Source organism: Mastomys coucha, chromosome X (assembly GCF_008632895.1).
Source record: "Mastomys coucha isolate ucsf_1 chromosome X, UCSF_Mcou_1, whole genome shotgun sequence".
NCBI lineage: Eukaryota > Metazoa > Chordata > Mammalia > Rodentia > Muridae > Mastomys > Mastomys coucha.
Window position 1 is genome coordinate 72960656 of NC_045030.1, and position 10440 is coordinate 72971095.

The window sequence follows — 10440 nt, forward strand, 5'->3', positions numbered from 1 at the left end:
GGGAGGAAGGGAGGAAGGAAGGGAGGAAGGAAGGAAGCAAGGGAGGAAGGAAGGGAGGAAGGAAGCAGGGTACAAGCAAATAAGCAGCATCCTTTCATGGTTTCTATTTTCTGCTTTAGTTCCTGTCCAGCTTCTCTCATAGACAGAGTGTGACTGCTGACACATGGAGAAATAAACCTTTACCTTTCCAAGTTGCTTTTGGTTATGGCATTTATCATAGCAACAGAATGAAACCAGAAGACATGGCCATGCCCCACTTAATGAAACGTCAAGAAAAAGTTTTGAATTCTCATTGAATGGATATGCACTTTTAACGCACTTTTTATCAAGACACCAGTAAGAGATTTAAGACACCATGAGCTCAGAAACAACAGTACCAAGAGTTTGACAAAAATACAAAGTAACCAAACGTATGAAAGAAAGCCCTTTCAATAAAAGGTGCTGCAGGAAATTAATATTGATAGAAATCTAAAGGGTTTTATTTTTTGCATTTTGAACAAGCATTTATTGAAGAGAACATGTATCATTTTGTACAGATATCTAAACTTTATTCCATTAGCATTTACCATTTCTACATGTTTATTTTTTTCTGTCATTTTGTGAGTTTTTCAAGTGTGCTCCATTTAGTTATATTAAACCCCACATTCTATAATCACTTTCCTGACAACCCTCTTCTTTCTAGCTTGTTCCCCAGTTGTTAAAAGAAGACACCCTCTCTTGTAACAACCATTACTCATCAGTAGCTCCCCAGGAATGGATAAGAACCGGGGCTGCATTCTCAGTCCCAGACTGAACAGTGAAGGGTCAGTCTTGTACATGTAGGTGTCTGTAGCTGCTCTGTGCCTATGATTCAGTCACCATGTCATATGTGTTTGGAAGCATTTTACATCACTTCTCCCCAACTTCAGATTCTCAATGATCTGTGTTTTACGAATGAGTTACAATAACTGTTAAATATGGTGACACATGTTTAGAATTCTGACACTTGGAAAGTTAAGGTTGAGAAACTGAAAGTTCAATTCTAGCTATGGTATGTGATCTCTCTCTCTCTCTCTCTCTCTCTCTCTCAATTATTTTATTTACTTAAATTTCAACTATTGCCCCCCCTTCTTAGTCTCCCCATCGACAGTTCCTCCTCCCATTTCTCCTTCCCCTTGCCTCTGAGACGGTGTTCCCAGTTAATGCTCCCCACCAGGCATGCCCCTTCCCTGGAGCCTCAAGTCTCTCCAGGATTAGGCACATCTTCTCTCACTGAGGCCAGACCAGGCAGTCCTCTGCTATATATGAGCTACGGGCCTCGGACCAGCCTTTGTATGCTGCCAGATTGGTAGCTCAGTCTCTGGGAGCTCCCAGAGGTACAAATTAGTTGAGACTGCTGGTCTTTCTATGGGCTTACCCTTCCTTTCAACTTCTTCAATCTTTCCCCTAATTCAACCATAGGGGTCCCCGACTTCAGTCCAATGGTTGGTCAGCTGCTGGTAGGTCCTTCTCAGAAGACAGCCATGCTAGGATCCTGTCATGCATGTCCTTTTGCATCTGGGTTACCTCACTCAGGATATTTTCTAGCTCCATCCATTTGTCATTGGTTGGGTGTAAGTATCTGCATCTGTCTCAGTCAGCTGTTTTGGGGGCTCTCAGAGGAAAGCAATGCTAGGCTCCTGTTTGCAAGCACAACAAAGCATCAGTAATAGTGTCAGGCCTTGGAGCCTCCCATTGAGATGGGTCCCAATTTGGGTCTGTCCCTGGACCTCCTTTCCCTCAGTCTCTTATCCATTTTCATCTCTGCTGTTATTTTAGACAGAACAATTCTAGGTTAGAGTTTTTGACTGTGGGATGGAAACCCCACCCCTCCACTTCATGCCTTACCTTTCTTCTGGAGGTGGACTCTACAAGTTCCCTCTCCCCACTGTTGGGCATTTCATCTAAGGTCCCTTCCTTTGAGTCATGAGATTCTCTCATGTCCCAGGTCTCTGGTACATTCTGGAGGGTCCCCGCTCCTCCCACTTCCTGAGGTTGCCTGTTTCCATTCTTTCTGCTGGCCCTCAGGGCTTCAGTCCTGTTCCTCTCCAATACCTGACCATGGTCCCTCTTCCTTTCCCTGTCCCCTCTCCCACCCAGTTCCCTCCCTCCCTCTGGCCTCTCTTTTCTTCTCCCTCCCAAGTGGGATTGAAGCATCTTTACTTGGCCTCTTTGGCTTGTTAACCTTTTTGAGTTCTGTGGATTGTGTCCTGGGTATTCTGTGCTTTTTTGGCTAATATCCACTGATTAGTGAATACATATCATACATAGAGCAATCCCACTAAAATCTAAAGGTTTTATAGGAATTAATTTTAAGTAAATGATGGAATAAAATGTAAAACTATAAATTATTAGCCATCAAAATATTTAGCCATAATGGGATATTATTACTCACCTATCATAATGATTGGATTTTTTTTTTAAAGAAAAGAAAAGAAACAACACTTAAACTTGGCAAGGATATGGAGAAACTGGACAGTGAAAGTAGCAATTGCTTGTGAAATTGATGTAGTTGGATAGAAACTGATGTAAAAGCTCCCTAAAGAAAACAAGGTAGAAGATCAGTTGGCCTCTCTGTTGTTGTGATAAACATCATGACCAAAAGCAACTGGCATTTAAAGGGACTTACCTGACTTACACTTACTCCACCATCCAGGGCATCCAGTACAGGAGCTCAAGATAGGAACCTGAAGGCAAGAAGTGATAGAAAGACAGATAGATAAAGAGATAGATAGATAGATAGATAGATAGATAGATAGATAGATAGATAGATAGATAGATAGATGGATCAGACCCTATGCACATACACATACATATTACATGGTGGTCAGGTTCACCTACCTAGAGTTGGTATCTTCTACAGTATGTTGAGCATTCCTATATCAATTAGCAATCAAGAAAATTCCCCACAGACATGCCTATAGGCCAATCTGATGGAGGCAGTTCCTGATTTGAAGCCTTTTCCCAGCTGTACCAAGTTGACAATTGACACTATGATACCACCACACCCAGTTCAACCACCCCACTGCTCGGCATATAACCCAAAGGAACTTAATTCAATATGCCACACAGATAATTGCACATGCATTCCTATTGCAGCACTACACACAGTAGATAAGTTATGGAATCACTCACTTATCAACCTATCAACAGAGGAATAACAAACACAGGATGCAGATGAAAACAGTATGGACACACACACGTTTGATGGGAAGAAATGGCCCAAAAGAAAAGATATTTTCTTTCCTGTGAAATACATTTCCACATAAACATATAATATATATGACAAGAAAGCAGGAGGTCTATTTGTGGGAAGGGAAGGAAAGGGTAGAAGGATAGGGGAGGAAATGAGGCCTGGATATAAACAAAGTACAACAATATAATATGTATGATAATATCATAATGTTGGTTACTTTAACTCTAACTTAAAAATTAATAATATAGAAAAACATATGCAGTTTATATATACAAAAAAAATCCAACTGAACAATTACAATCCTGGATATTTATCTTAAAGAGACAAAACATCCGTTTACTGAAAGATCTACTCATGAATGTTCACAGGAACTTCATTTGTAATGGCCCAAATTCTGAAATCAGCCAAGGTAATCTTCAGTGAGAATGAACAATGGGTTAAGCAATCAGTGTTATAAAAATGTCGTGAATGACTATGAAGCAACAAAATGAAGCAAATTACTGGGACACGTAATTTGCATTCATCCACAGAGAATAATACTGATTGAAAAGGCCAATTTTGAAGCTTGAGAGATGGATCAGTCAGTAAACTGTTTGCCATGCAAGCATGAGGACCTGAGTTTAAAACTCCAGCCCCCACATAAAAAGCCAGGTGTGGTAGCACATGTTCAAAACCACAGCACCAAGGAGGCAGAAACAGGCAGATCCCTGGAGCATACTAGAGAGTCAGTATACTTAAATCAGTGAGCCCCAGGTTCATAAAAGACTGTGCCTTAAAAATGTAAGGTGGACAGTAATTGAGGAAGATATCCAATGTCAACCTGTGGCCTCTGCACATATATGCACAATACAGATGTGCACACACAGAAACACACAAAACACCACAGACACATGCAAGCAAAAGACAAGCTTTAACAATTTCATTCCTTCTATTTTATGTGTGTTTGTGCACATGGTACGTGATGGCATGTATGTGGAAGCCAGAGGACAGTTTGTGGGAGTAATTTTTCTTCGTCTATCATTTCAGTCATAGAGATTGAGCTTGGGTCATCAGGTTTCATGTTCAGTGCCTTTACCTGCTGAGGTTTCTCACTGGCCCCACAACATGCCAATCATGATTGTCCAGATATCTATCTTGTCTGGATAATCTCTCTCTGTGTCTCTCTGTCTGTCTCTGTCTGTCTCTGTCTCTGTCTCTGTCTCTGTCTCTCTGTCTCTCTGTCTCTGTCTCTCTGTCTGTCTCTCTCTCTCTCTCTCTCTCTCTCTCTCTCTCTCTCTCTCTCTCTCTCTCTCTCTCTCTCTCTCTCTCTCTCTCTCTCTCTCTCTCTCTCTCTCTCTCTCTCTCTCTCTCCCTGTTCTTTGGGGTGGAGGGTCTGGGAGCATTAGTTATTGGGCTTGATAGGCTGAATGAGTATCAGAAGGCATCCCATGGTCAAGTAGACATGTTTACTTTTCTCTGCCTGATTGCTTGAGTTGGTATAATCCTTTGCCCCAGCTTTCCTGCTTCTCAGGTATTCAGATCACAACTTGAAATCTCAGCTCATCACCCTCTGGCTTTCAAAACTTTAAAAGTTCACTATTGGCTTTTCTTGGTTCTCCTCCTTACAGACAGCATATTGTGAGACTCTGCTTATGTGATTGTGTACTATTAATTAGATTTTTGTTTCTATGACCAAATATCCAACAGAAATAAGAGAGGGAAATAAAGATTTGTGCTCATACTTTCAGAGGATTCAGTCCATAGTCACCTGGATCCATGTTTCTGGGCCAGTGGCAGCAGAAGTGAGAATAGAAGCTGCTCACATCATAGACAACAGAGAGCAGAGAGGCTGGGATAACCTTTAATGGCATATCCCTACTCGCCCTACTTTCTTAGCTTAGCCCTACTTCCTAAAGTTTCCACAGCCCCACAAAACAGGGAAGCTAACAGGGGCAAAGCTTTCTGCATATGAGGGACATACAAGATTCACATCACAGCAATAAGTCCAATGTCTTAAATCGTTATGTATTCCTCTCTGTCTGCCTGTCTGTTTGCCTGTTTATCTGTCTCTGTCTCTCTCCCTGTTTGTCTCTTTCTCTCTGTTTCTCTCTCTCTCTGTTTCTCTCTCTCTCTCTCTCTGTCTCTCTCTCTGTCTCTCTCTCTCTGTCTCTCTCTCTCTCTGTGTGTGTGTGTGTGTGTGTTTGTTTCTTTTGCTAGACAATAATTCAGACATAAAATCTTATATGTACACAATATATGGACCATATTGGGTCTGTCTTTCTGAAGAACCCTAACTAATGCACAGAAACAAATATAGCTAAAGCAAGGGAGGAATAAGGTTACTGATCTATATAATGATTTATTATTCCATTGAAATTATACAATTGTGATATCCTACCTCTCTGATTTTTCTTGTTATTAGCAAGAAGCATTTCCATACAAAGAAATCTGCCACCACCAACTATTTGGTGGCCCCAAGGTACAGTCTATAGATGAATATAACATAAAATACTTCATTCCTTCCTTTTATTTGCAGTAGTAGAGATAAAACTTGGGGTCTTGGATGCACTAATCAATTGATAAACCACTGATCTTAACCTCACCCCTGGTTTTAATGAGGCAAAAATCCCACTATAGTGCCCAGGGCATCCTGGAAATTGTTATTCCAACTGCTGGAATTACAGGTGAATGATCATAATCAGCCCCCTTCTTTCCTTTTGTTTACCAGTTTTAAAAGAAATTGGTTTTTTACCTTTTTTTTAAAAGATTTATTTATTATTACAAATGAGTGCATTGTAGATGTCTTCAGATGCACCAAAAGAGGGCATCCGATTTCATTGTGGGTGGTTGTGAGCCACCATGTGGTTGCTGGGATTAGAACTCATGACCTTCGGAAGAGCAGACAGTGCTCTTACCCACTGAGGCATCTCACTAGCCCACCATTTTTCAAATAGGAGGACCAATGATGTGTGTGTGCTTGCATGAGTACGTGCATGCATGTGTGCATGCCTGTGTGTGTGAGCATGCATATGCGTGTGTGTGTGTGTGTGTGTGTGTGTGAAATAGGGATATTATTCCCTAAGTAGTATCATGAGGGAGTCACAGTTTTAAATATATCTGATGTTTCCAATACTTTAACTTTTCTGGTTGTTACTCTGTTTCATATCTTTGACCTATTAAGGCTTACAAAGGTAACCTCCTGAGACTTTTGCAATGGCCCTGGTAGCTCTGAACAGTTTCCTTGCTTTCTAGTAAGAGAAAAAGTTCCTAAGTTATCTGGAATATTTCCTGCTTGGATTCTGGAATTGACCTCTTCAGGGGTTCCTTCAACAATTTTGTTTAGAAATCAATATCTTGTCATCACATGTAATCATATGCCGATGGTTTTGCTACTTTTCCTAGGACTTTCTGAGATGGAATAGGGGGTATTTTTTAAAAAATAACTTATCAAATCATTTTACTTTCTACTCAAATTTAGGCTTACAGGCTTTTGAATTTAGTCTCCTTAATTAAGTAAAATTGGCCCATGAGCTGATTTATCCCACTACACACACATGACAGTCTCAGACTAACACACTCAACATTCTATAAACAATATGATTTACTGAAAACATTTCAACAATTTTTGTAGTTCTTTTCTCCTTATGATAAAACCAACTAAGGGTGCTTAGACAAATTACTATTTTAAAGTCACTTGAAATAGTCCTTTACACACTTTCATGTTACTTTTGCTTCTTGTTTTCATTTTAGTTTCTGCAATTAGAAGCTTCTTTTATGCATAAAAATATGTGTCATAATTATATGAAAGATTGGCTTAGCTTCTGCCAGTCCCTAAATGCTTATGTCCTCTTAAAATAGATCTGGTGAGGCTTTGAGGCTTTGCAGACTCTGCTGTTGCCTGTTGCTGCTTGCTGCAGCCATGGTCATCCCCAGTTTTCTTCGACAATGGTGAGCTCTTGGGCTGCATCTCCTTTGAGCTGTTTTCAGGCAAAGTTTCAAAGACAGCAGAAAATGTTCATGTTCTGAGCACTGGAGTCATAGGGTTTGGATATAAGGGTTCCTCCTTTGACAAAATTATTCCAGAATTTGTGTGCCAGGGTGGTGACATCACACACTGAAAAGGCACTGGTGGCAGCTCTATCTATGGAGAGAACTTCACCCTGGAGCATACAGGTCCTGGCATCTTGTCCATGGCAAGTGTTGGACCAAATACAAACAGTTGCCAGGTTTTTGTCTGCACTGCCAAGACTGAATGGCTGGATGGCAAGCATGTGGTCTCTGGGAAGGTGAAAGAAGGCATGAGCATTATGGAAGCCATGGAGCAGTTTGGGTTCAGGAATGGCAAGACCAGCAGGAAGATCACCATTTCCGACTATGAACAACTCTAATTTCATTTGACTTGCAGGCCATTCATTCTGTAGGTCAGGAGAGCACCTCAACCCATTTGCTCACAATACCCTGTAATCTCTGCTCTCATTAAAGTTCTTTGGATTCCATATTTTATTCATTCCCATCCAAGTCTAGCTGGATTGCAAAGTTATGTTTATGATTAGAATAAAAACTAAATAAGTAGAAAAATCGTCTGTTGAAATCTTAGCCCTCAAGCACCAGGAGCAGGTACCACAAAGCAAGTTATTAAGTCAAGATAGTGAAACTCTAATGAATGGTACTAGTGCCCTTATAAACAGTGTCTCAGGGTACTCCTGTGCCTCTTATATTGCATAAGAACATAATGAGAACTTGGCAGTATATAACCCAAAAGAGACTTTTATCAGAATTGTACTATAATAGAAGTCTCATCTGGACTATCTGGCCTCCGTAACTGATTAATACATTTCTGTTGTTTGGAAGCACCTTGTCTATGGTTTCTGTTAGAGTATCCTAAATAGAATAAGACAACATTAAAATTGGTCTTTGGAACTTTCATCTCTGTAACCTGTAATAAAATTGGCTATTTGAATTACTTACAATCACTTACAAACTTATAAGCTCAGTTTCCCTAATGCAGTCAGCTCCATGAAGCAGGGCAGTAAATATCTTGCTTACCTTTGCATTTCATTGTCAGGTTGTAGAAAGGATGGGCTAGGTGAATAGCAATTCAACAAGTAAATTTGAAGAGACTGTCCAAATATGGAGTAAAGAGTTTTTCTAGGGGCACCACTGTCCCTTCTTACCAGAGTCCAAGACAAGGTACATGGTCCTCTATCCTCTTCCAGTCCCCTCGACCTTCAGCCACACTTTCAAATCTTGAAATCCACTGTCAGAAGCATACAAATGTCAACCTTGATGCTGTTCTGAAGAGGCTCTTAAGAAGCTAGGGTTCTAAGTAGAAAATCTGACATGACAGAATCCATAGGAAAGCATACTGGGCTCGACACAATGAACACATAACTAATACATTATCTTTAAGTTAAATATTTTATATTTTTGGAAAAATTTTTTACTTGAGTACTGTATTGCCATTATTGCCATTATTCCCCACCCTTTTCTTTCCCCACTCAACTCATCCCATATTCCTCCTTGCTCCTTGTTCTTGACTCCCTAGTGTGTGTGGGGGGGGTGTGTGGGTGGGTGGGTGTGGGTGTGGGTGTCTGTTCACAGTGGGACAAACACTTGGGACTGGATAACCTATGGGGACTTGTCCCATTGGAAAAAATGGTTCTCTTTTTCTTAGCAGCTATTAATTGCCTTAAGTTCTTTATCTAGGGGTAGGACCTTGGGAGATTTCCCCTATCCACACTGCAGTATCAACTGGTGTGGTCATGATGCAAGACTTGTTTATGTGACCATGTTCCTTGTTAATGTCTAGAAGATACTATCTCTTAGTGGGCTTCCTGGTCTTACACTCTTTCCACCTAACTTACAATTATCCTAAAGTTATAGGTGTAGTGATAGAGTTCTAGAAGTATCAGTTGGGGTTGGCATCCTGTCAACACTTATGCTCTGCATTTTGAACAGTTGTGAATCTCTGTAATAGTCTCAATTTGTAGCAAAAAGAAGCTTCTTTGATGGCCCATGAAAGCTCCACTTTCAAGGCTGGGTAGTCACGATCATATGTTTGTTTTTTAAGTCCTATAGAGAACACAGTCTAGAGAAGGCTAAAGACTGTTCATTAAGTTTCCCCTGTTATTACCCACAGTTATATGAAGAGATCAAATTAACTATTGAAATTCCAGCAGTATGGGTCTTGAGTTTGTTTTGTTCCATATACTCAAACAGGAAGCCATGAAGCAGTCTCATGGAGCATGAATCTAATGCTCTGGTTCTAATTCTATCCCCAAGAAAAGAACACAGTTCAGGAGAATGAAAAGATGTAAGGAATCTAGGACTGGCTGGCCCCACAGAGAAGGAAGGAAGAGGTTTCCAGGGTCTTCCTACCCTTCCATAGTTGCTCAGCTGAAGCTTCTGTGATGACCTCTTCTAGGATCTTGTGTTTCTTCAACATAAGAAATACCAGAGAGGGAAAAATTTCAGGCTAGCTGGGGTCTGTCACAGATTCTTTGTTCTTTGTCTGGGAGTGGTGTGGGCAGGCTGGCATAGGGACAAGCCATCTGTAAGTTCTCCAGGACATATATTTTCTCTAGCCCCTTCAATGGTTAAATTCAGCTAGTCAACCCCACAACCATAAAAGACATTATTTATCCTGAAAAAATATTCTTTCCACTCCTAGAGGGATTGTCCATGTAGGTGTGTGTGGAGCTGTAGTCAGGCAAATTAAAATATGCAAATGAAAAATGCAAATGAAAAAGCTAGGCATTGCTCACCACAGTGTTCTCAGGGTTTTCTTGAATAGCAACAAATTAAAGAAATGCTATGCAATCAAAGTTTATATCAAGCCTTAAGAAAGAAAATCTCCATTATCTCTAAATATACAGCAGTGTGTTTCAATGTGTGCCTCTGTGTCTTGAAATTGTGCATGGCTCAATGAGCCATGCACACACTGCACATTGGCTTTCCTCAGGATGGGATGGCAGAAGAGTTTCTGCTTTTCTACCCTTTTTCTAATGTAATTAACAGATGACAATTAACAGAAAAATGTAATTTGCACCACAAACCCTTCTGGCCCTGATTTGGTCCCATTTTTTCCCCTGTGCAGTTCAGCTTTCAAATTCCCAGGTTTTCAACTATCCAGTTGAAGGGAGAGGCCAGATCCCTTTTTAACATGGCCAGGGTAGAAGTAGGTGTAAATGTAACTCTGTAAACACAGGAGCTGCTCATTCTCCCTCCTAAAACCACTGGACTTCTTT

At 40.6% G+C, this 10440-nt stretch overlaps 1 pseudogene; it reads left to right on the forward strand.

The window, feature by feature from the left end:
• The window catches only part of LOC116103919, an 84953-nt pseudogene extending 77372 nt beyond the window's left edge, over positions 1-7581 (forward strand).
• The last annotated feature ends 2859 nt before the right edge of the window (positions 7582-10440 follow it).